This window comes from Protopterus annectens, chromosome 1.part0, assembly GCF_019279795.1.
Source record: "Protopterus annectens isolate FY-2018-M chromosome 1.part0, PAN1.0, whole genome shotgun sequence".
Taxonomy (NCBI): Eukaryota; Metazoa; Chordata; order Ceratodontiformes; family Protopteridae; genus Protopterus; species Protopterus annectens.
The window spans coordinates 852,728,755-852,756,724 of record NC_056725.1 but is presented as its reverse complement, the minus strand read 5'-3'; the positions used below and the strand labels follow the sequence as shown (position 1 = coordinate 852,756,724).

Here is a 27,970-nt window from a genome sequence, read left to right as displayed (position 1 = left end):
CATCTGGGATGACTGAATGAAGGTCATTGATAAAGATGGAGAAAAGATGGAGAAAGAAGGGATCCTAGCTCTGGGGGGCTCCTAATGTGATGGGTAGGCGAGATGATAGCTTGTCCTGCCATAGGACTGCCTGTTGACTGCCCTGCAGGTAGGATTGAAACCATTGGAGTGCATGGTTGTTTAAGGAGAAGGCCTTCAAGGTATTTATAAGCATTTTGTGGTCAACCATGTCAAAAGCCTTGGATAGATCTAGAAAGAGTGCTGAGGATAGTTTATTATTGCGGTTGTGGTTAATGACATTAGAGAAAGAGAGGAGGGCAGAAGTAGTACTGTGGTGTGGCTTAAAGCCATGCTGAAAGTTGGACTACAGCTTGTTCTATGTGAGGTAGTGCATGAGCTGTATGTGTACACACTTCTCTATAATTTTAGCTAGAGGTGACAGAAAAGCTATGGGTCTAAAGTTTGACAGTTCAGTGGAACTGCCTCCTTTATGGAGAGGTATGACATGGGAGATTTTCCATATAGTGGGTACAGTAGCTTCAGATATAGCTCTGCTGATCAAGATAGAGATGGGGTATGCTATGGTGTCAGCAGCCTTTTGCAGATAGTCTGCTGGGAGGAGGTCAGCAGCAAGGGTGGTGGGCCTTAGTTTCTTAAGTAGGGCATGAATAGGTTGAGTAGGAGCAGGTTGGAAGGTAAAGTATGTTTGGGTACTGGGTGTGGCTGCATTAGAATTAGAGCCATTGGGAGAGAGTTGGCTGGCTAGAGACTGGATAGTCTCTGTGAAGAAGCTGTTGAAGTTATTAGCAATGTCTACTGGAGAATTTTGTTGGGAAGCTGAGGGGGGGGGGTGGAGTGGAGGTTTGGCCTGGGTGGAGTAGTTTGTTTATTCCTGCCCAGAACTTTTGAGGTTTGTTTTTGGTGTTTTTGCAGTAGATGGTAGTAGTAGTCCTTTTTTCTAAAGTTATGGATTTTTTGGTGTCATTCCTTAGCTGTCTGAATCTTAGTTGATCAAGTGGGGCTTTTGTTTTTCAGTAGATGGCCCATGCTTTGTTTCTGAGTGAAATTTTGGTTTTGGTATCTTTAGAAAGCCACGGTACAATATTAACTGTGGTTCTAATAGAGCAGCTGGGAGTATGGAAGTTAAGAATAGCAAGGAATTTGGTGCTAAATTATGCTACTGCTTCATCTAGGGGGAGACTTTTTAGTACTCACCAAACAGGCAACCTACAAAACATTAACCACATTAATCTACCCCAAAAGATCTTATTAATTTGTAGTTGAATGAAAAATGTTCAAATAAAAATTAGACGCTGACCACAAGTAGCCATTCAAAAATTACTATCAAAACAAACTAAATTACAGCTATCTAAACTAATTTAAAATAAGCAAACTGGAAACATAGCTAAATTATAAAAGTAACAGATTTAACGGTAACTGTCACTATATTACTGAAATGCATAAACAATGCATAAATAATTAAGTGACACTACCAAAAATAAAAAATAAAAATTACTTCAGAGCTGTTGCACAAAGTCACCAATGAGATAATCTTTTCTCAAAAACATTCAAACTATCTAAAGCCCTCTCAGATGAATTCTAGCAATTAATGTAGCCCATTGGAACAAATGGAAAACATATAACACAACAAAGCGTAGAAACTTTGATAAATAGGGAAAAACAGACTATATGGCTGTCCAGATTTTTGGAAATGTGAAACTTGGGCCATGTCTCCTTGCTTTATTTTTGATAGCTTTTGATAGAGTAAGGTATTGTTTCCTCATACAAGCCTAATAATTCCAATGTTTCTGTTCAGTTTATAAACAGTCTCTTCATTATTTACACAGGATCATGAGCAGAATTCAAAGTCAGTAGCAAGTTGTCTCCTACCTTTCATCTCACAAGACGTATCAGACAGGCTTTCCTTCTGCTGCTTCAGTACTCAGAACCACTAGCCAAAACTTCTCAGACAGTCTGAAATCAAGGGTACCACTTCAGCTGGTAACAAATAATGGTGACTTTATCTGAAGATTTTTGCCTAAAATGTCACTACAAATAAAAACCACACAATCAAGTACCAAATAATCTCTCTGTCTACAAACCAGAGCATGATAAATAGTTTTAAATAAATATTAATTTGAATATATTCTTCACTGGAGAACAGTATAAGCAAAATGTTTAATAATGTAATACAACAGAGTAAAAAGACTAATAAAATGGACTCTAAAATGTAAACGTTTCTCAAGGAGAAAAGCTGCCCAGAAAAAAATGGAATTTCCATTTCACCAGAACACACACACACACACACACACACACACACACACACACACACACACACACACACACACACACACACACACACACACACACACACACACACACACACACACACACACACACACACACGCGCGCACACACACATACATTTTATTCCTTCGTCTATCTTATGTCTTAAATACACTTGTTAATGTGCATATGAATCCTTGTCTGCGAGAGTAATTAGTAACAGAATAGCTTACTAAAATGTATAGCACAAAAGACCTGCAGAAGCTTGGTGTTTTCAGACATAGTTCTATAATACCAGCCTGCATCATTGTTTATGGTAATATTACACTGCACAAAACTTTCAAATGAAGCAACATAGGAACTCACTGAAACAGATGATAAATTTCATGGAAATCATAACAATTAGTGACCATTTTGTAGAAGCAAAACAGTACTAAACATATTCTAGTCTTTCAAAATCATTGGTAATAAAAAAAAAAAAAAAACAGGATTGAGTCATGAACAAATTGCATAATCCCTATCTGAGAGTTTTGCTATTATTCCTCCTCCAACCTCCAATACAAATCTACTGCTTGATCCAGGAAGAATCTTACACATTGAAAAAAGCTTGTCTTAGATGATAGCATATTTCCTTTAGGTAACATGAAACAAATCTAAAAGCTCATAACATTTAACAAATGCCCACAGATTATATCTCCACTCATGAAAATGTAAAAAGTAGACAATATCTTCAAGCTAAAAAGTCTTTCTAGAAACTTGTGAAAACTAATGTCAATTGTCCTAATCCAACTTGAAAGAAAGTCTAGAAAATTTACTATTTGATGAGTATAAACTGAATTTGGTTTGTATAATCTGATTTTTCTTAAGCATGTCAATATTTTGGATGGCAGTCTTTTCAAATATATCTGTGTGTACCCAGTAAGTTAAACAAACTGCCCTGCAATGGCACAATAAAATATAGCAGAGCTCATTTAATAAATGAATTATGGTGAAAACATATTTTCTAAAACTGTAGTTTTTTTTCAAATACAGTTGTCATTTCAAATCAACTTGTTCAGACAGTGTGGCCAAGAAAAAAAAAATAAACACTTTCTCAACTCAGTTTACTCCTCTTTCTGAAATGGAAAGGACAGCTCATTTTACTCACTGCTATAAAAAGTCACAGAGAATGGAAAATTAAAAAAATATATAGTCTTTCAATAACTATAATGTAGTCCTTGCTGAAGGGGAGAACATGATACAATAATTTTGGCTAAATATTTTTAAAACCTCAAACTAATAAACACCTTTCAAGGCTGTCAGTCATGAACTCTGACTTTATGGTTTGCCTTTATATCATCTATCACACTTCGTCAACCAGCCACTTAATCGACTCATTTAAGAAAACCAAAACAGCAAAAAATTTTAAATGTCGAAAATATGTCGACTTTCGACATTACTGGCCACGCCACACCTCCACACCAGTGCTACCATGGGTCAGAAATGGGCGAGGTTTTGTCATTCGCTTCTTCAGAATTCGATGTTGGAGACGTTCGCACTTCAGTATTCGCAAAAGCCATTTCGTCCATATTGGGATCGACAATGTAAAGGTAAACCTGACTTTACAGAAGATTTTACTTGAAGATTTTATTTGAAACATATTTGTCTGTCCAGTTCTACCATAATTTCCTAGTTACATCAACCCCCCTTATTAGCTCTTCCATTGAAGAGCAAAAGAAAAAAAAAAAAGTTAATTGTAATATCCTGATGGCCACATTGTAGCCACTAGGTCATTACAGGATGATGGATATGATAATGCTAATCACAAGCTCTCAACACTTTGTGTCTGGGGTGATTGCCCTCTTGCCCTCTTGCCCCACCCTAGCAACACTTCTGTTTAGCAGCATTGTGTTCTGCAGTTCTTAAAAGAAATATTGTTAAAGGGCAGTTTGCATGAGTAAGCATGTTAACAGATGAAATCTGTTTTTTTGATGAGTGCTCGGCTCTGATGCAGAGATTTGTCAGCAGAGGTTATCCTAAGGGAATAGTTTTTGAAGTTTTTAATGAAATCATAAGTAAAATAGAGACATTTTTAAACAATGTAGACTAAGCCTGAAATATCTAGTCAAATACAGTCTGGTGATGCTTCTTAAAGCCTCTATGGATGAAGGTAGCATTAAAAGAATTACAATAACAACTGAAAAATGATCAATGGATTCACTGAAGCTATGAAAAGCAAAGGAGGGGGTACCTCTCTTTGTTAAAAGATGGGGAACAAATTGTAAGGATATTTTTCAAAGGGGACTTAATAATTCATGGCAAGCAAATTAATGTGGTACTACAGGGATGTTTAAATGCTTCAGTTGCAAATACTGCAAATGTATTCACATTGGGAAATAGGTTTAAACAATGAGAAAATTAAAATCCCAGGGAAATTTTACTAGTCAAGCTTTGTTGCGCATGCGGCATGGTGTTCTTTGTGCCATTCATTTTGCATTGAAAGGAATAGCTGAAATTTATGCAAACGTATGCGTGAATGAAACAGGTGACAAACATTTCCTTGGCCAGACATGGTGAAAATTGTGGCAAAAGTTAGAATTTTTTATTCTCTGTCATTGATGCTGTTAATAATTTTAACAACAGGTTTGGCTCAGAGGATGTTACTGCAAATAATATTTTTGGCAAGTAAGATAAGTTGCAAGCTGCTTCCCAGGAATTAGTGACAAAGACAATTTTAAAGTTTACTTACAGAAGAAGGAGAAACTAAGACATTAGTCATGTATGATGTCATGTGACTTTGGGATGTTTATTTAAGTGTATGTATGTTATTTTTCAATTCTGTCTGATGAAGTTCTGAAAAAAAAAGCACTTACAAAGTAGATTTTTTTTTTTTTAGTTTTCATCTTCAACAACTTGACCTGTTTAGGTGTTTTTTATTAATTTATGCATAGAATGTTGTCAATGAATCTGTATGATGAAAACAACTTTTATACATTTATACAAGCTGCTAAAGCATAAACTATTTTATAGAATAGCAAGGTATAAACCAAAAATTAGTGAGCATAAAATTAATTTTAAAGTGGCTTATTATACTTCATATACACTCTTCTGATAGCTATTACCATGGACTCAGTGCATGTATGTGTATGTGCATTTGCATGTTTATATGTCCATCTGCATGGTTGTGTGTGCTCATATGAAGATGCATCTGTGTAACTATGGGTAGTAATACCTGTAAAATGCATTTATTCAAGCCACACAGAAGACTTTCATCAACTCCCAAACCATATTCTCCCTGGAAACCATGGGAACAGCTGATGCGTTGAATTTGCAACCCAAGTCAAAGGCTATCCACAATTCTCAGTGGATCAGGAATGGATGTATCAGACGTGTCATGTCATGGTTCAATATAGAGCAGTCTGGCAAACTGATACAGACCCTTCATAGTTATAGTGCAAACAGCTGTGCAGGCGGTCAACACAATATGTCTTGATGCCACTGTTCTGGATCATGATTCACAGACACGGATCCAGTTTATAATGCAATCTATAAATTTACCCCATTCTTAATAAACTGCACACAGGAAGGTATTATGCACAGTGATGCATAAATGCATCCATAATGGCAATCTACAAATGTACTCAGTTCTTTGTAAATTGCACACATGAAGGTATTTTGTACAGTGGTGCATGGGTGCATCCATAACGGTAATCTAGAAATGTGCCCGATTCTTTATAAACTGCACATAGGAAGGTATTATGCACAGTGGTATATGGGTGTACAGAATGCGCCAGTACACAGTTTAACCCCACCCCATTCTGCAACCCAACAACTGCTGTAGTGTATTGTGGTACATGATAGGAATCACAGTAGTGAAAATCTTTCTGTAACTTTTCATACATTTGTACATAGATGTGTTTTGTGGTGTTGTGCTCCACTGTTGTGCTGCACTGTAATTCATAAAGCTATCACATTCATTAGGAATACTGTCAGAGCTAGGCTGATTACTGATTGGTAATGAGATCAGTAATGAGGGGATCTGCTGTTTTGCCAGCTCTCATTGGTGGGAGCTCACCAACTTCATTATGTAGAGCAGGGCAAGTTTGCTTGCATGCACCATAGGTAACTCCAGTGCTGGTAAAGATTTTCCAATTGTGAAAGGGAGGTCATGTTGATATATATATATATAAATATATATATATATATATATATATATATATATATATATATATATAAATGGATATATATATAAATGGATATATATATATATTTATATATGTATATATATATATATATATATATATATATGTATGGGTCAAGGACATTTCACTGAATGCACATTTCACTAAAAGTCAAATTAGTGTGCACTTTTCACTGAAAGCTCAATTCACTGAAAACTCAATTCACTGAAACATATTTCACTGAAAGTTATATATAGCCCCCACATATTTTAAATATTTTGAACTATATACATGGATACTTGCAATTCCAATATGTTACTCTTTTCCGAATATAATACATACTTAAAATATGTGGGAGGCTATGCCCCCCACACATCCCTGATGTGGGGGGCGGTGCCCCCCACACACCCCTTACTGTATATACTAACTCCAGGGTCTCACTACAGTGGGGAAAAGACCATATATTACTTTCAGTGAAATGTGTTTCATGAATTGAGTTTTTAGTGAATTGTGCTTTCGGTGATTTGTGTTCAGTCATTTGAGTTTCAGTGAAATGTGCATTCAGTGAAATGTGTTAGACCCATATATATATATATATATATATATATATATATATATATATATATGGTGTCAAACATTTATTCATGCTGTGCAAAATCAAACATTTCTTGCTGTAGATAACTAATAGAGCTGCTACAATAAATTTTAGATTACATTTAAGACAAAACAAGAAATAACCTGCATAATCCACCAAAGCATATTCTGATATTCAGCAGTGTCTGAACAAATTCCTCATCTTTATGAACAGCAGTCAGCTTCTGTGTATAAACGGACCACCTGACATGCAAAACAAGCATCCAGAAGTAAGTACTAGGCTAGCTACTCTTGCAAGCCATTTAAAGGTTAGCCAATTTTCTTTTTTAAAGGTGAGAATTAAACTCTGTGCCTTGTGTTTGTGAGGTAAACACCTTAACCGTTATACCAATCCCCAGTTATGATGAGATGCACTTTGCTTGAATAGCTTAGGTCTTCTTTGCTAGGAATGTAAGTATAGCATGAACAGTTTTTAACAGAACTGTGTACTTCATTTGGTTTATAGTCCCAAAGAATATTTATTGATTTTTTATTTATCCTTGTTGATCAGGATAGACAACTAGGTTATGGTCTCTTGTCAGGGGAGCCACAACATGGTATTTATTTTACTAGGGGAAAGTTTTGCCAGGGCTTTGGGGAACTTGCCCTACTCTTTTCATGTATGGGGACACTTTTCATGGTGGCACTTCTGTCTTATGGCCTGAGTATGAAGATGGCTCAGAGAAGCATGGAGGAAATTGAAGAATACACAAACAAAGAAGTGGGTGACAAAACTGAAGGAAAATTCATAAATCATAAGGATGTTATGGCAGCAATGATGTCAGAAGTAAGGGTTAAGAAAGGGCAGGCAGGCGAGCCTGTAGATGAAGGTGAAAAGAAAGCGATTGAGCTTTCTTAAAAAGAAAATACAGCAGAGGTGGTGATGGATTTGGAAGAGGTTACAACCCTCCAGTCAGGAGGATTGTGGGATGATGCATTATTGGACTTAGTTAATGAAAGTGAGATGGGGAGTGGCAAAGATGTGTCCTGGGGACACTAAATGGAAAAGAAACAACAGGAGGAAGAGACAGTCATGAAAAGCAAATCATATACAGGAGCCGAGAAAAGAAAGAAGAAGCAACAGGTGTTAAGAAAAGAGACTTTTTACTGTATGTATTGAAAAAAGGAAGACACTGGACTGAACAGATATAAGGTATAGGATGATGTAATTTCACCATTAAGAATTAAAGCAAGTGAGGTAAGAGCATTTATACATATTAAAAAAGAGACTTTTTATGACATATATTCGAGACTGGTCAAACAATGGAAAACATTTTTGAAGAATATGAAAGGAAGAAAAATTATGTACAGTGGAATTTGTACATATTTAAAGCATCTTATAGAAAGATGAATAAAAAAAATTAATATACAATTTAGAACTGAAGTAGATAAAGAGTATTTCAAAGGACATTTGTTGAAGTTATGTAAAAATGTATCAAATGTGTTAAAAGTGTATGATAACAGAGGCTTATGGACCAGATTGCGGGATTTTAGCATGATTTTGAAAATTGAAAATAAGAGTACTGTGCATTGGTGTTATAACTTTTGAAGGAAACAGGGGCATGGTAAAATATTGGGGCTAGCCTAAAACATGTTTTTTGTGTGGTAAAATGATCATTTAATCAGTAAGTGGGACAAAAGAAGATGTTTTTCATGTGGAAAAATAGGACATGATGTAAGGGATTGTGAAGTGAGATGTTACAAATGTAACAGAAAGGGTCGTTTGGGGGAAGTGACGAAAAAAGGAAAAACTTGGAGGCTGATCTTGTAGAAGTATTAACAGAACAAGATCAAAGGGTTGAAGATGGACAAAAAGAAGTAGAAATAATGAGAACAGAAATATAAACTATTGATAAATATGTAGTTATACAAAGTTAGTATGCCGAAAGAATTAAATATGGGAAAAATGGAAGAAGAAAAATCAGGTTTGAGTGATAGTGATGATATTAAATGGAACATTGTAAAGCAAAAAAGAAATTTGATTGAGTGAAGAGTACGAGAGAGGAAACAGAAAATTGAAGAGGGATTTAAAAAAATAAAAGAAAGGGAAAGGCTAAATATATATTATTTAAGTTATTATTACATCTAAATTCTTAACTCTAAATATAAATAGTTTTAAAAAGGTTAGAGAGAAGAATACGGATTTTGGAGTGGTGCAAAAAGCAAGATAGTGATGTCATGACATTAGAAGACATAAAACTAGACTTGGCAGCAGTACCAGATTGAATAGACTATAGGTTGTATAAAAACTTGAATATACAGTAAAAATGGTTTATAAAGGTATTAAATGAATGGTTAAATAAAAGTTTTAGATATTATTAGATTTATATGGAAAAAGGTGTGAAAAGAGAACTACAGAATTGGAGACCAATTGTATTAACACAGATTAGAAGCTTTATATGAAAATTTTACAAAATTAAGAAAGACAAAGGTAAAGTTGTAAATGAATATGTGTTTGGTATAACAGATAAAAAGGTTCATGATTTATTATTAATAATTAGGCAATTAGTAGAGGATATAGTACTTAGAAATGTACAGGTAAAAATAATGGTAGGAGAAAAGTAAAGGTTTTGATGCTGTTCATGTCATGAAGTATAATGGGATATATTTGAAACATAATATAAGCAAAAAGATTATAAATGTTTGTACTTCAGTATATAAGTGTAATACAGGAAAGGTTATGGTAAATTGTTGGTGAAGGGAAGATATACATTTAGAGAAGGGTACAGACAAGGTTGTCCACTAAGTGGTATGCTACTTATATTAGTAATGAATGTAATATCTACATATATGAATAGACAACTGGAAGCAATGAGATATTTCTGACGAAGGGATAAAAATGTCTATTTTGTTAAATTATTTGTTATATTATGCAGCAGGTAAGAAAGAAGTGATTACATAATTGATTATTCAACAACAGGGTTTGTATTAAACAAATATAAAAGTAAAAGTTTAGGATTTGGGGAAGAATTTGTGGAATTAAATTTAATATGACTAAAATTAGAATTCTTGGAATTAATTTTGGTAGACAAGAAATTATAGAAACAATATGGAAAAAGAAAACAGAGGAAATTAAACATATGTATATGTTTTGGAAGTTTTTCAGGCTTTTGTTCATTAAAAAGATTCATTTAATTAATTCCACATTGGTATTCAAAGTTATCAGGTGTTTTCTGTGTTGCTATGATATTAGAGAAAGATGTATCTAATGTAATGTTTTCTTTCATTTGGGGATTGAGGTCAAAACCTGTTAAAAGAGGGGTGATATATGTGAGTAAAGAAAAAGGAGGATTGGGGTTAATAAACCCTATAATGTATACTGCTTCATTAAATTTATTTAGAGTAACAAAACGTTTAAAGGAGAATGAGGTATCTTTATTAACTAAAATATTAAGTCTAAAGTATAAAACAGAATGATTTTCAGTTCCAAAAAAAGGAGAGTTTGTTGTAATAAAGAAATGAGAATCATCAAGATATTATTTATTGGAAAATAAATGTGAAAAAATTGAAAATGAAAGAAAACAATGATATAACAGGATTATGGAAAAGTATTATAGAATACATCCATTCATGGAAAGATTTGACTATGGAAAAAATAATGTAATCAAGGCAAGAATGGAAAGATGTAAAGGAAATACAGAGTGTCAATATTTTCTATGGAGACTAACTATACAAAAGTTACCGGTAAAGGTGAATATGCCTTACAAAAGTAGAATCTGCTTCCATTGTTGTGATTTGAAGTCTGTGATCATGTTTTTCTAGAATGTAAAAATGTTAAAAGGTTATGGAAAAAGGTCCGGGATGTGAATTATGTGGAAGGATTTAAAGAGGTCAGCAATTTAAATATGGATATTATTGAATTTAGGTATTATAGAAACAAAAGTAAAAAAGGGGTCAAAAGAATTGATAAAAATGTTCTGTATACTATGTTTAATCTGGAATCAGAGAGTGAAGAAAATCATGTTTAATGAAAAATGGGATTTGGCTATGATATTAAAAAAGATAAGGTTTTGGTTATGGAAACTGGACTGGTGGTCAAAAAAGTAACATTCAAGTGTTATATGTATATGATGAAGGAAATGTAAAAGGAAGATGTGTATGATTTGTAAATATTGCATATAATGTAAATAATGAAAAATATGTATGTATAATGTAAATAAGCAGGAATATAAATAATTATGGTTGTTTTTAATAAAGGACCCCTATTCTTTTTGATAGGTGCCATGGGATCTTTTACATCTACCTGAGTTGACACCAACTCAAGCAGATGGCACATGGGTTTAAATTCTAATCAGAAGAATATATTGTACTGCCATACATTTACCATAGCAGTTTCCATGAAACTGAAAATAAACGGTGACATTAGCAAATCCAATATAGACACTAACAGGTAAACATAATTAAATAATGTATTCCAACATCACAGTACAAAAAATTGAAAATTCAGTAAAAAACAAAGTGGCACAGTGATACACCCCTACACTTCCTCCTTTAGGAGATTATCACCTAGTGCTTTCACATATTATTTTGTAATTAACTCTTTATTGACCTCATATGTGTTGTACTTTTAAATGGGAGTGCACTTTTTGCTGTCAGTTTAAAAGTTGTTCAAAGTATATCAAAAAACATTTTCTCTGTGAATAAATTGTGCTTATTTTACATTTTGGGGTTGGCAAACATGTATTAAAGTGCTTTACCATGCCTTTCTATGAAAAAAGTGACTTTTAAAGGCTTTACATTTTTTACTGACTTTTGCTGCTTATTTTTTCCTGGGAAAGAGAAACCATTTTCAGCTTGACCATGCAAAAAACTGTCAGTCCCACTTTCGGTCAGTCCCACTTTCTTCCAGACACAAAAAATAATTAAGCAAACTGCCTTTGACCCCATAGCAGGCTAGTAATATTCCTTAGCTGCAGATGGGTGTCTCTGCTGTAGCTATTAGTTGTACCTCAGACCACTCATTTTTTTTTACTCTGAACCCATATGATATAGCACCTACAGCCACTAAGGACCAGGGGTTAGCCATGTCCTCTGAAAGTATTGGGGTCCTCTCAGTGGGCAAGAGAGAGCCACTCCTGTTGGTCCTGGGAAAGGGAATATGGAAGGCTTCTCTGTTTTGTCAGAATGTTGTGCCCATCCATGTGAAGCTGCTGCTGCTGCCATTAATAATACTCTTAGACCAATTTGCCTGTAAAAAAAAAAAAAAAACAAAATAACAAAAAAAAAAAAAAAAAAAAAAACAGAAAATATGTATCTACTACAGCTCAAATTTCCTTGGACAGGAGTAATTTACTGGATCTGACTCGGAGTTTAATTCAGGCCTTTGATCCTTATTATAAAATAGTTTTTGGTAAAAAAAGAGGTATAACTGTTTTCCTAAAGAGATTCAAGATTCTGAATCAGGACAGGAAGATGCAGGGATAAATACAGGGTTTTCTCTTCAGATTACTGATTCAGACTCACAGGTGAGCTCAGTTTCTGATTTTCCTATGGGAGTTTATCTTCTCTCAGAGACTATTTCCAGAATGGTCTATTGTTTTTAGTGGGAGAAGAGTGAGGTTTCTCAGTGCCTCAGAAAATACTATGAGCTATATAGAAAGAATTTCCAGAATCTTCCCCTATTCCTCCAGTTCTGTCAGTGCTGGAGGATGTGAATGTTACTGCTTGCAGTTTTCTTGATAGTCAGCTAGCTGCCCCTAAAATGTCAGATAGGTTATATAAAGTTACTCAGTCTTTTAATTTTTTGTATACTCTTCCAAACCTAACCCAGCAGCTATAGCTTTAGTTAATCCTACATCTACTAATTAAGTTAGTTGCAATCATACTCTTTCTGATAAGGATGGGAATATTGTATGAAGAAAAACTGTTTGCTTCTGCAACTTTGATATTCAGAATTTTTGTCTGCAGTTTGTGACGATGCAAGGTATTGCCAGCTATCCCAGGACAAGTAGGGCAGTGGATGTGTAACATATGCCAGCATAGCTAGCTGGAATTTTGTAAATAATTATATGTCATTTGTATATCAAACTGATTTGTACATGTGCTGTGTTGAAAATATATTTGTAACATTGCTTGCGTTCCAGTGTACCAACAGTGGTTCCTGAGTGTATTGTAACTAATTAAATGTATATGTTTTAACAGAGGATACTGTAAAAGAAGAGGTTAATCTCAATCCACATGACTTTGAAAAATATTCTGAAATTAAATTACTGGGCCTAGGCCATAAAAATATTATCTCACAGTTTTGAATGCAGCCAGAGACAAATAGTCTCTACTAGAAACTTTTCTGTATTGTCTTTGAGGTCAGCTAATTGCTACTCTAGAAGGGTGAAGGTTTGAAATTGTTTTATGACCTCCAGAATCTGCAATAGATCTTAATAAGCTGAATGTGTGTGTATTATTGACACATATGCGCTAAATTCTGGCAGCTTCTAGCCAAGGGGGTAGCATGAAAATCTGAAGTCAGATTCTTCTTGTGATTGAAACTCTAGTGTTTATTGCAAATAGATATTTAGTATTTTCATGTTTTTTTATTATTTATTATTAAATATATTTAAACTTTTTATTGTGGCTGGTACTTTAGAGAATATTTTAAACTTTGAGAGGACTTGACTTACATCTATTTGGTAATACTGTGCCCTCTCCAGTAAACCTTACTACATTGACCAAACACTATTAATTTCACTCAGTATAATTGGGTACCCTTTTAAGAGCATTAGTGTAGCTGGCTTTGTAGTGTCTGCTGGCAGTTTAACTACCTTATAGTCTATGCAGAAGGGGACATAGCTAGTAAATCTGTGTCAGCCTTTTCCAGGTCTGTGTGTGTGTGTGTGTGTGTGTGTGTGTGTGTGTGTGTGTGTGTGTGTGTGTGTGTGAAAATCAAATCTGGAAGAGTGTGTGTGTGTGTCAGCTGCTTGGAGCAGAGCCACAAACCACTGGTTTCACAGAAAGAGTGGTGCAAAATTTGGCTTGGACACTCATCTGAGGACTCAGATCTATAGCTGTGCCATTGAGGAGTCTTATTGGGGATCTGGAGAGAGGAGGAAAACCATCCCCCAGACTGAGTGTCCTCCCTGTATGCTCTTAAAGGAAATTGTGCTTGATGCAGAGAGCTGCATCTGGAAATACTGTGTGTATGTATTTTTGTTCCAAGTGAATGTCCCTCTCCAGTGTCAGTGGTGAGGAATCAGGCTCCTTGATTACTGGCTAGAGAGGGGACGTCACAAAATAATTTATTTTTTCCTGTTTTACTTGCCATTGTTCATTATTTACAGTGTCTGTATGATTCAGTCAACATTTCTTCAAGGGCTTTAGCCACTGGTACTGTACTGAGGAAGTTTACATGACAGAATCCTCAGAACCTCCCAGATTATGTTAAAAATGATATTTTAAAATCTCCTTTGGATAGAAACTTAGCTCTCCCCCTCCACCTCCCACTGCAGAGGTGATCAAAAACTATGATGAAAGGGATAAGTTGATACAGAGAATTTTTAAGGACTCCTTTTTCAAATTTTTTAAGTGATTCTCCAACCCCTCCTATTTTGGCAAAAAACAAAAAGAGTCTAAACAAAACGCATGTAAACAGACATTTAAGAAGAATTGGCAGTTGGGGTTCCAAAAAGAATTTAAACACCAAAAACCAAGGTCAGTACAAAAACCTCAGAATGATTGTTTATGGAACAGTTTATTTATCTTTTGGCAGGAGGTTTTGCCTGGTGTCTCTGAGTTGGGAATTACACAAAAGGACTCAAATGTAATAATTTTATTGGCCAGAGGGCTCATTATTTAGTTTTATGTTTTTTTCTTTGCTGATCTAAATTTTGCATGTCTGCATGGTTTTGTACAATTCAGTGTTAGTAAACATTAAAATTAATAGAATTTAGTACTGTTAACTCAGTCTGCCCCAGTATAAAACACCTTTATTAGTCTTCATAAACAAAGCACCCTTAATATTATTAATTGCCTTCTAACCCCAGTGCACCCCCCCCCCCTTGTAGCTCAGAAATCAAAGGAATGGACAAAATGGATATGCAATTTCCAAACTTCTCTGTAGCCAGCTTGGTGGATATGGGTATCTTGATACAATCTAGCAATTGTCTCATATTTACTACAACCACTTAAACAGGAAGACACAGTATGAGAGAGGTGTACTTACATAATGACATTGGAGGCTAAACTCTTGCATACAAGTGCACATCAGGTAGTTGAAACCACACACACACACAACACCCACCTCACATAGTGCACAACACACACATAGACTAATGTATGCTGAGGCACTTAAAAGTGATCTTCCTAAGTAACAAGGATCACCTTGATCACCTGCTGTCAAAGCTATGCCTCAGCAAGCCCAATGGCACTTAGAAAAAAATAACATGTAACACCACACATACTGTCACTCTCAGTGGAGCTTTAAACACTAAGCCCCTAAGGCAAGCAAACACACATCCCAGGACTCTTAAAGCAGGGGATGCCATTGAATGATACACTGATGTCCCTCAGGCTGAACGAGGAGAAGATATAACTGTTAGTTGCTTATTTGGAGCCAGGATCCACCAAATCATGCACACACTCAAGTCATTATGTCACAGGGGCTAGCAGGATTCTATTATACTCCATGTACGTGTAAATTACTTGAGATGTACTTCCCTAGACTATATGAAGAGAAACATTATGAAATTTTCACATTATGTGTCTCAGGCTGGTATGAACCTGGCACTGATCAGCATATTACCATCACTGAGGATGATGCCACATTATGAGCAAAAAATGATTAATTTCAATAACTGGCTGTATTTCTGATGTCATTCTAAGGGATCCAATATTTGTCAGCTTGGGAGGACATAGTCAAAAGACCATGTTGCTTTGCCAAGGATAGTCTGCACCTTTCCCCTCTAGGCTTTCAAAGACTGCCTAAGGCTTTGTCTGCCTCTATAGTGCCTTTTTAGGCAATGCCACCAATCTATAGACATAGCAAAATCAACTCAAATGAAGGTATTACTGTACAATGCCAGGAGTCTAAATAAAAAACTACGCTCCCTCCAAACCCTCCTCACACTCGAGAATATAGACATTTCTGCACATGGTTTAAAGAGGCAGAGACTAGCCAAGCAGTGCAAGGTTTCAGTGCATTTGCCACTTTTACACCAGTAGTTGCACAAGTAGGGCTAAAAGTGGAGGTGTCTCAATATACATCAATAGCAAGCATACCTTTAGGGTAGTCCATGTGCAGATCACAATGGACAAAATTCTGTACCATATCCTAGCAAGTTATAGGACAGCCTCCTCACCCTCACTTGATGTCCCAAAAAGATCACAATGTATACTTACACCTACTGGAGACACTTACCATCCAACCTAACACCCTACTCAAGTTTTTTGGTTTTACGTTATAATTTTCAACTTTTATTGGTTCACTTCTATGTATGTATTTTTGATTTTGTATTTATATGTAGTTGTATTTACTGGGCATGATTTTAGTTTTATTCTTCCATCAGGAAATTAATCAGTAAAGGGGGTATGCTTGATTGGTGCATAATCAATTACTAGGCAGGAGAGTGTATATATTACAGCGCTTTTGTTTTTAAATTTATTCTGAGGAAGTCTTATACTCAGAGATGAAAGCACTCAATAAAACTTAAAATTTTGGTACCTGTGGCATTGTGACTGTTGCCTTCTGCTTCTCATTTTATTAATTTAAATTTAGTGATATTATGTAAAATGTAAGCAACAAAAATGGAAACCCTATAATTACAAACAATGCATGTTCAGCAGTAGCAACAAAAATGGAAACCCTATAATTACAAACAATGCATGTTCAGCAGTAGCTGTATATATAGAAGATTACAGGTGAGTTTGATTATCATAACTTGCTTATTATGTGTTCAAGACAGGGATGCCAATAAATTTACCTCAAGCATGAAACTTGATAGGTGAATCTTGTCATCCATGTCAAGATACACATAATAAAAGGTTATGATCAGTAACCTAATCATAATTGTTAGTAGTACATGGAACTTTATCCAATAGCATAGCAAAGGTGGGGCAAAGGGGCTTGTGCTGTTACTGCATTCTTTCTGCATTCAAATTTCAGAAATGCCAATACAGTATTGCTGGTAGGGAGGGGGCATGTGTGCTTCAGACTGCTGTGAGCAGTCTCAAGGAGTGTTTTTTTTGCTTTTACAGTGAAAAGTGTGTAGAGGAGCCATGCCTGGGATTGTATTTGTGTGCTTCAAACTGCCACGAGCAGTCTACTGGAGCATTTTTTCCAATGAAGAGGTGGTAGAGGTGATGTGTCTGGGATGGTGTGTGTGTGTGTGTGCGTGTGTGCGCGTGTGTGCGTGTGTGCATGTGCATGCGTGTGTGCATGTGCGCGCGTGTGTGTGTGTGTGTCTGTGTGTGTCTGTGTGTGTGTGTGTGTGTGCTTCAGACTGCTGTGAGCTTTTTTTTGTGGGGTGCTGCACCTCTAGTGTTATCTGTTCTATGCACTACCAATTACAGAAAAAAAATGGGTAATATCAAGAAGTGTTTTACCAACTTTAAATGCCAGTAAAGCATTTAACACTGTCAAACAGGCAGCAGCACAACTCTCAGCTTCTTTGCTTAAAAATTCTGGACAATCCACAAATAAAGGTTAGACAGAGGTTCAAAATCAAGGACTGTTTTTTAAATATTTCTCTTATTCAGTTAAAAGGTTAACAGAGCAACACATTTTGTATCAATATGCATTTTCTAAACAATAAGAAGTACAAAGGTCTAATGTGTAGCATTATTAGTGGCTGTAGTTTTATTTATTGACTGGGAAAGTCCAACCTGGTGGGTGCTCATTTTCAGTGGAGGCCTGGGTAGAAAAGCTCCAAAGTATTAAAAAACATTTTAAGAACAGTAATTTTACAATCTCCAAAAATAATATAAAACCATTCATAGGTCAGATAATTACACCAGATTAGACAAAACGTGAAAAGATTAGTTATGAATAGATACAATTTACATCACAACAATTTAATATTTAGAGAAGTTTTAGCCAGTTTAGAAAAATTAAAGTTATGTTATTTGGAGAAATTAAAGTTATGCTAGTATAACACAAACAGGAATTGTAATTTAAAGTGGGAGAAAAAACAGAGTTATGGCATATCTAGATAGGGACTCAGGGAAGAGAAGTTAGTTGAACTAAAGATGTGAGTGAAGAAGGAGGGGTATGGAGGTGTAAGGTAAGAATAGGTATGTCTTCATATTTAGGGATACAATTTAGCCTGGGGTTGAGCAAAAACAGAGCCAGAGTTTGGATAGAAAATCTTTCAGAATGGTTTTAAAGGACTGGAGGGAGGGTACTCACCTGATGAATATAGGTAAGGAGTTCCAGGCCTTAGCAACATGGTATGGGTACAAATTTGGTTACTGGATCATAATGACTGAGTAGGAACATACATAGTTGTGTAGAATGGTCTTAACCGATGGACAAGTAGATGGATGCTGGAGAATTTTATAGGTGGTAAGATGCACTGTATATATGTTAGTTGGTGGTGCAGTTCTAATCAATTTAGACTTTTTTGCTGCTATATAAGGGTTGGTTCTGGAGGAGGTTGGCTTTTTATGATGCCTGGAGGTTATTAAGGCTAGGTGTGCCATAAAGTAGTGAGGGCAGGAGGTAAGTAGTGTGACAGGTGTAGTTTTAGTTGCGTTGGTGAGAAAATCTTTGGCTCTACAAAGCATCCCTAGTTTTTAGTAAGGATTTATTTATGCAATTTCTCACATGAGGTTGAATTTAACATTGCTAGCCACTATCATCCCTAATAATTTGCTATGAGAAGTGAGGTAAATGGTTGTATTATTAAGCGAAAGCATTCTAAATGCTGAGAGAGGGATTTGAGGATATACAGAAGGAAGTTTTTTTTTGACTGAGAATGAGTTGTCAGTTAGAAAGCTATGTTTCAGTGTCTATGAAATAAACCACTGTAAGCACTCCAAAGGCAGTGTACAGACTCTCCACAGCAATCTGCTCAGGTTTCAATGAAAAGTTTACTAGATTAAGTGCTTTCACCCACTACCCATGGGCTACATCAGAATCTAAATAGAATCTAAATTACCTTATATTTATACTTAAAATCAGCCAATGACAATGTCTTAAAACATCACATGTACAACAAACACTAATAAATATCAGAAAATGTACTTAATAAAAGAATAAATACTTTAAACTCAACACAGTGTACTGCATATAATGAATACTAACAATAATATAAACCATATTTTAAAGCTCTAACTTGTAATATGGGTTAGATAAAAATCACATCATTGATGCCTGGAAAGTTAGTGGCTTTCAATAACAGCTGCCACCTAACTTCTTTTTTCTCTAATAATATTTTAACCTCCCCTAGGATTTAACTTCAAGACTTCTAAAATAGCAAACTTAAAGGTTTTACATCGTAAACTACTTGTCAGATGTCTATATAAGGCATTATTCAGGTTACATTTCTTTATTTGACATAAGTGCTTGTAAATTCTGTTTTTTAGTGATCTTATTAGTTTTTCCCACATAGAATGTGAGGCAAAGTGGACATTTGGCTAAGTACACCACATTTTTTGTGTTACAATTGCCACTCTTCAGATGAATAGTAGTTTTGCTAATATTTTCCAAAGTAATAGTCTCTTGTTCATATATAACTGAACATTGATTTTGCGGTTACTACATCTCCTAGTGCCCTTATGTACACCATTACGATATGAGAACTTATTTGCTGTATTTGCTTCAAACATATGTTTCAAATTCTTCCCTGTTTTATATGCAAATATTGGTATATTACCTACTATATCACATATTTCCCTATCACATTTCAAAATATTCCAATTTTTAATAATAATATTCTTAATATTTTGTACTTCTGAGTTATATTCCAGTATGCATGCTCTCTTGTAAGAATCTTTGGTCTGAACTTGTGTTACGGGTAGACCAGTTCCCAAAATGGGTGGATATTTAGTCCCCCATTGTGTTTTCACATAGGTCACTGTATCTGTCACCAAATCCCTAGGATATCCTCTATCCAGAAACATTTCAGCTGTAAAATCCAATTCTTTAGCCATATCATCATATTTGGATGTCATATGTGCAGCTCTAATGCCCTGGCCTTTTATAATGCTTTTCTTTTGAGTGGCCAGATGACAGCGTGTATACTCTAAGTAGTTATTTGAAAATGTGGGTTTTCAATAAAGTGTTGACTTAAAGCCATCAGCTTCATGGGATATAAAGGTATTTAAATAATGTATCATTAATCATGATACAATAATGTATCAATAATGTTTCAGTGTCTGTTAAAGCTTCCTAGGTAATTTTTTTGAGATGTGCTAGGTTGTCTAATATGTATATGAATGTGCAGTTGTCTGCGTATTAAGGAGGCTTGTTGTATGGATACATGGAAAATGTTGGTAAGAATGTTAAAGAGGAAGGATTCAAGGATAGACTCTTGTGGTACACAGCTGGGGACTGGGAGATATGGAGAGAGGGTAGATTGTCATTTTACTTTTTGATACCTATTGGACAAATAGCTTTTGGACAAATGACGGGTGGGTTGAGAGACAGACCTAGTGAGAACATTTGAAGTAGAAGTTTGCTGTGATAAATTGAGTTGAAGGCTTAAGATGATTCTAGAAATAAGTAAGAGACTAGTTTTCCATTATATCTAGTTTTATTGACAGCATCTATAAAGGTTATAAATGCAGTGACAGCACTATCATTGAAAAGAAGGAAGCCATGTTGTATAAGGGATATGAGTTCTTCCTGTATAAGATAGTTTAGCAATTGCTTTTGAATACATTTTTCAAAGTATTTTGGAAAGGGTGGTAAGATTGAGATAGGTCTAAAGTTAGTGATGTCATTTGAATTTCCTCATTGGTGTTGAAGGATAATGTGTTATTTTTTTCCAGAGAGAGGGAATGTGGGATTCCTGGATTGACCTATTTATAAGGATTGCGACAGGACAGGCAATGCTATTGGCTACTATTTTAAGGTACTCACTTGGAAGGTCATCACCTGAAGTAGAGCATGGTTTCAGATTGTTTAAGATTAGTTTTATATAGGATGTCAGCACAGGTTTGAAGGTGAAAGTGGATGAGGTGACAAGTGACTGTTGGGTAGGGCTGGGATTAGATCTTGGGGAATCCTTGGTTACGGATGCTATACTATCAATAAAATAAGACCTGAATTCTATTGCAGTTTTGAGTGGTGTGTTATTGGGAGAGGGGTTAGGGTTTAATTTTTGACAGGCATTTAAGATTTCTTTAATGTCTGACCAGATTTTTTTAAGACTGTGTTGCAATTGTTCTGAATGTTGTTATAGTATAATATTTTGTCTTCATTTATTTGTTTTTTAGTATAGTTTGGAGCATTCCAAAGTTTGTAAGATATTGTGGTGTATTTCATTTTTGCCCTGCTTTCCATGACTTTTCTTTATCCTGCATTAGCATTCTAATCTTTATGGATAACAAAATTGCATTATTTTTTTTCAGTCTCTTCCTTCTACGAGGTGCAAGGCTAATTAGAATATTCACATAAGTTGTATCGAATTTATTTACAGCATCATCTATGTGGAGGATTTTTAAGATGCTCAGTTAATAGGTTATAGGTTAGTAATTAATATTTCTGGGTTAAACTTGGGCAGGTTGTGTGTTCTTTTATAAACATGCGGCTAAAGTGGATGTGTCAGATGTTTGGTTATATAGACTGGGAGATGGTCACTGAGAGCGTCTGACATTGTACCTGTGCTGGTGAATTTACTAGGGTTTGATACTAGGATCCAGTCTAATAAAGAGTGTGATGTCTTATTATAATGTGTGGGGCTAAGCTAAAGTTTACGTTATCAGCCTTGTGTTGGGTAATCTGGTATGTAGTTCAGTAGTTTTATTTCTTATGCTTTTAATATTCATTGCAGCAAAAGTTAGATTACCAGGGTGAGGGATTGACTGTTGGGGGATTAGATTTGTATGTGAAAGGGAATTTTCTTGATGTTGGTTGTGATAGGTGGGGGCCAGGATTAGGGTGAATGTCTCCTTTGTGGATAATTTTTGTATATTGGGGGGTATTTTTCCACTTAATTTTATTTTGATTTGAGTTGCAATGAATTTAATCAGTCTATATTTAGGGTAAAGATGAGGTACACCATTTAATGGGTTTGGTGAGATGTGTGAATAGTTTAAGGAAGAAGCACAGATATGTGGCTGGGACACAGGTGGAAAAATGTTGAGAGCTAATGAGTCATGGTAGGATGAGAGATTGCTCAGAAGCAGGAAAAGAACAGAGGACAAGCTAAGGGGTAGCATGATTAAGTAAAGTTATCTATAGTTTATTGATGGAAGGTAGTGGGGAAGTAGGAATCAAGAAGGAAGCAATATGTTGCAGGGCTTTAGGTTATTTAGCGATGGTGGTGGTGGAATAATCCTCAAAAATCCTCAGAAAATCTAAAAATTTACAAGGGACAGAGTAAAAATATGAAACAATCTCGGGGAGAGTTGACATCAGTAGTGTAGCAAGGGTGAGGCTAAAGGAATAATCAACCCGGGTGCTGTCTTATCGAGGGCAGAATTCATGCTAAATAAATAAATAAACTTTTTGCACAATATATATTTTTTATTATTTTTTCCCTTTAACAGAAAAAGAAAGTAAGGGCAAAAACATACTACACTGACATCTAAGACACTACAGCATGCCTCCCACCCCCCTGTTATATCGTCTTGCATAGACACCACCCCATAGACTTGTGATTGGCTGTGCAAGTACAGGAGGGTAGTGCAAAGAAGACAATCATGGGGCTTTATATTTGGTGTTCACAGTGAATCAAACTGTTTCTGTTTAATTAAATAAATCAGTTGCTGTAGGCACTAGTACGGTACCTATTATTTAAATTTAGAAAAAAAAATTGAAAAGGCTCGGACTTTGCTAGTTGAGTGGCTTCATTCAGTGCCACTGCTGAGGCCTGCCTAGTTGTAAGAGAGAAAGTGAAAAACAATGGACAACTTTCAACTTATTTTCACTTGGAGTAAACTACAGGGTGAGGGCAGAAAATAGCAAACAAACTTTTCTGAAAAGTAATTAATATTGCTAGTAAAAATATAATTATTGCATACCGGCTGTCTCACACTCTGACTGACTATACTGATAATGGTTGTGTGTTCTTATAAACTTCATACAGCAAAAATCTAAACAAAGGCCCACAGATAGGGACAGATTTGAAGCCTAACCCTTATATACTTAGGAAGTAGTTAGAATAACAGGATTTGTGTTAGCATACATTTTCTGAAGGATATGGAGTCTGAAACTGAAATGTATGTTATTTAGTGATGATGGTGGGACAAAGGCTTTGCCAGAAAATTACAAATCTTATGCGATACAGGTGAAAAATGAGATAAAAATCAGGACATTCTGCAGAAAAATTGACAGCTGAGAGGTACGCTGGACTGAAACAACCAAACCTGGGAGAATGTCCAGAACTCAAACCAATAACCACATTTTCTTTATAGATATGGTGGAATGACCGGACTAGTGGACATGTCAAATTAAAATGTAATGCAAACAATGGCTTTGTAACACAATTATCTTTTTTGGGGAAACAGGTGGCAAATAATTGGGGTCTATATTATCATATCGCACTCTCAGAAGAGCGAACGACAGATAACCGACCAATGTAAGCAAAAACTTACAATGTCGAAACCTCAGACCAGCAATTATTTTCCAGTGAAAACAATCGCTGTTCCGAAAAAAACTCCCAAGAAATACAGTAAAACATTACTTAACGTGGGGGGCACAGCCCCTCACACCCCTAAATATACCAACTCCAAGATCGTACTACAGTGCCAAAAAGGCAAAGTAGCTAAAGGGGCCAAACAAATTCTTTCCCAGGGAAAGAATTTGCTGAAATGCCGCTTTGCTCTTTTGCCTTTTCGCGCTTTACTGTTTGACAAAGACACATTCAACAACCTGCATCTGCAACGACATAATAGGGAACCAAATTATTGCACTTAATATATAATGACAACGATTATAAAGATTTATAATCTAGACTTCTTTACTTCAGAAAAATGTATATTAATTCTTATTCTCTTATTCTGTCAAGGACTCAGGTTAACAGTACTGATAGTTTAAGTGCTCTTGTCTGGTTATTTATTTCTTGATTTGTCCCTGATTTCAGTGAGATGCAATTGATTTGTAATGACTGGTACAGAGGTATAATTGTGGGGTATCTTCCTGTCATTGCTGCTAATTACTGGTAACTGCTGTTGTGATATAATATAGGGCAGATAGGGCCTTTGTTTTATGGTGGGGGGTAGATATGAGCTATTAAATTCATCAAGGCTGTTTTTTTTCTATTAATTGATTATTATTTTTAGTGATTGGACTTGAACTTTCAGTGACTACTGCACTGTTTAATGTGGGGGAAAGAGAGAGAGATGAGTTCTTAATTCATCAAAGCTGTTTTATCCATTAGGGTGTGGAGGGTTGCCTAATGGTTAAGGTGTTTGCCTTATAAACACAAGGTGCAGGGTTTGAGTCTCACAAGGGATAATTGGCTAGGCTTACAATGGCTCGCAAGGGCAGTTAGCTTTGTGCTAACCTATGACTTTCCATCAATAACATCCTGTTTTATGGCTGGGGGAAGAAATTAGTTCTTAATTCATCAAGGCTGCTTTTATCCATTAATAGCTGAATAAATGAATGCTATTTCCTTAAGGATTTTTGAGAATGGTTTGGTAGCAAGAATGTTGTATATTTGCTTTGTTCTAATGTATGTCAGTTGTTTTCCATTTCCACTGCATACTTCATGGATGCATTTTTTTGCTCTGACTTATTGAACAGACTTGTACATATCATGGTGGGTGATAGAAGGGGAGACAGTAAATTCAGAAAATGAATAACACAAATTGTCTTCATGCGATGAAAGGAAGGACTTTCATGGTATTCCATGCATGCATAACATGCTGATGCTTTTCATTGCTCAATTCCTTACTAATAATGTACATCAGAGAAATTGTATCCATATGTCCAGTCCACTCCAGATCCTAGCTTCCCAGATGGTTCTGTTTGTGTGTTAAAATACCTTGCATATCTTTCTGGCTGAAAATATGAAGTCTCAAACCTGAATTTAATGTTGACCCTGCAAAGTCTTTTTTTTTTTCTTGCCATTTAGTTTTGGATGCTTAAGTAGTAGACTTTTATGTGTGACCTTTAACTTGTCTTTGGTTAATATCTTTTTAAATATCATTGTAAAAACACTTGCAATAAAAAATGATGTAACCATACAGAAAGCCATTATATTTTTTATTTATGTTTTGATTAGCTGAGAGTGCAGAAAGTTTGGACCTGATTTCACTTTAGGTCTGAATTAACAAATTGCACAGTATTCAATAAACAACAACAGTAGATCACTTTTACAGCACCAACGTCATAATGTTGGTAGTATAACTGTCAGACATTGACTCTGTTATAGACATGACAAAGAATGAGTCTGGAACATTTTTGGTGGGTGGTGGCACTTAATAACTTTAGTAGAAACATAATACAAGACTATTTGCAATCTAATTACCCGGAAAATTAATAGTGATCCAGTAGGTAAACAACATAATTGTACAGCTTGCTGTTACACATTAAAAGTGTTTTTGGCCAAGTGTCGGTGTTCAGTCTTCCTTCACTACACACACACACACACACACACACACACACACACACACACACACACACACACACACACACACATACATATACTAACATTTACTAGCTCCATGATCACTGCACTTCAGAGAAGGGGGATGTGATGCCCCTCCTCTGGGCCAGTAATTAAGGAGTCTCAATCTTCACCACTGACACTGGTGAGGGAAGTTCACTTGGAACAAAAATAGATACACACAGTATTTCCAGATGCAGCTTTCTCCACCAAGTATGATTCCCCTTAAGAGTACACAGGGAGTACACTCTCATCCTGGGGTTGGGTTTCCCTCTTTCTCCAGGCCCCAAATAAGACTTCCCACTGACACAGCTGTAAAGTTGAGTTCTCAGCCAAGTGTTCCAAGCCAAGTCCTCTACCACTCTCTCTATGAAACTAGTCCTCTGTGTCCTTGTTCTAAGGGCTGACACACACACACACACACACACACACACACACACACACACACACACACACACACACACACACACACACACACACACACACACACACACACACACACACACACACAAACATACACATGCACACACACACACACACACACACACACACACACACACACACACACACACACACACCAGGAAAACGCTGGCAAAGATTTACCAGCTATGCCCCCTCTGCCCAGACTATAAAGTAGTTACTGCCACCAGAACACTCTAAAGGATCTTACAAAGGTACCAAATTATACTGAGTAAAATTAATGCAAATACAAATGGCAGTGCTTGACCAATGCAGCAAGGCTTTCAGGAGTGGCCACAGTGTCACCAAATAAATAAAAGTACTGTCAAAGGTTAACATATTCTCTAAAAGAACAGCCACAATGAAAAGTTTAAATATATTTAATAATAAATAGTAAAAGAACATTAGGACCCCTTAGGACAATACAGTAGGATTCCGGGTCTTGGTTTTCACAGACATTTTGTCTCTGGCTGCAAACAGAACTGTAAGGTACAATCTTTATATCCTAAACCAGGTAATTTAATTTTGGACTATGTTTCAAAGTTAGCTGGACTGAGATTAACCTCATCTCTTCTAGTATCTTCTGTTACAATATATTCATTTCAACAGTTACAATACAGTCTGACATACACGTGTAGTTCTTTTCTCTCCAGCAGGACCCACTGTTGGTACATTTTTTAACACAAGCAACTTTACAAATACAGTTTCAACACAAGCACCTGTACAAATCAGCATGATATGCAAATGGCATATAACTCTTTACAAAACTCCAGCTAGCTATGCTGGCATATGTTACACATCCACTGCCCTACTTCTCTTAGAACAGTTGGCAACACCTCACATCATCACAGGGAAGTTATCTGCTATACATCATATTTTGATTTTAAATATGTTTTCCTTGATTATACTTAGTTTCTTGGAGTTTTGGGACTCATACTATTAGATCTCAAAAACACATCAAGAATCCATTAAAATCAAGGGACCTACCTCAATATTGATTCAGCATTAGGGATACCTTTTTGAAAGTTCTGATAATCTGCAGTACTTCTCCCCTACACTTTGGCCCTCTAATACAGTAGACACTGTGGTTCAATAATTCTTCTGAATTGTGAAAACTGTTACTGCTTATCATTTGCATAGAGATGCTGTACCAGGATTTTTGCAGGTTTTCTGTAACATTTGCTTATACTCCATGGTGTTGTAGGGTGTCTTCTGAAATGTGTAGGGGTCTAGTATGTATTTAAATTGTGAACCAGCACTGCATAGCTTTATTTGAATTCTCAGATAATATGTTGCTTGCATTGAAAGTAAATTTAGACTATGTTTTCATAATTTTGCTTTGTATGTGAACCCTCAATTAAATACGTTCACTGTGAAAGTAAGCAAAAATTTTATATCTTGTATTCCAGTGGAGAAATTGCAAAGGACAAGAATGAGAGTAAGGGGGAAGGGAATATATACTTACATTCAAATTTTAGTTGTGATAAGGTCAGATTGTTTAAATTTATAGAAGAGATTTTTACTGATACACAATATCAGATTTTATTATAAGGTTTTACATGCATACCTAGCCAGAGAGGTGATATGGCCAAGTCTTTTTCAGATATGAAGCTTTTTTCAAGAAAGATACATTTAAAATATTTATTAAATAATTTAAACAATAATATTAAGAGTATGGACGTAGAATTTAAGAAACCATCCACTTTTAATCTCTCCTTATGTCTA

At 35.6% G+C, this 27,970-nt stretch overlaps 1 protein-coding gene across 7 annotated transcripts in view; it reads right to left on the bottom strand.

Moving 5' to 3' along the window:
* Positions 1 to 27,970, bottom strand: part of FILIP1 (filamin A interacting protein 1) — a 1,235,241-nt gene that overhangs the window by 993,904 nt on the left and 213,367 nt on the right. The window contains exon 1 of one of the 7 annotated variants that reach the window (XM_044063670.1): positions 1,891 to 1,971. The exons of the other annotated variants lie outside the window; for them this stretch is intronic. The gene's annotated coding sequence lies outside the window, so the exon portion shown is untranslated. Of the gene's footprint in view, positions 1 to 1,890; positions 1,972 to 27,970 lie in introns of those variants that run through there. 7 annotated transcript variants of the gene reach the window in all.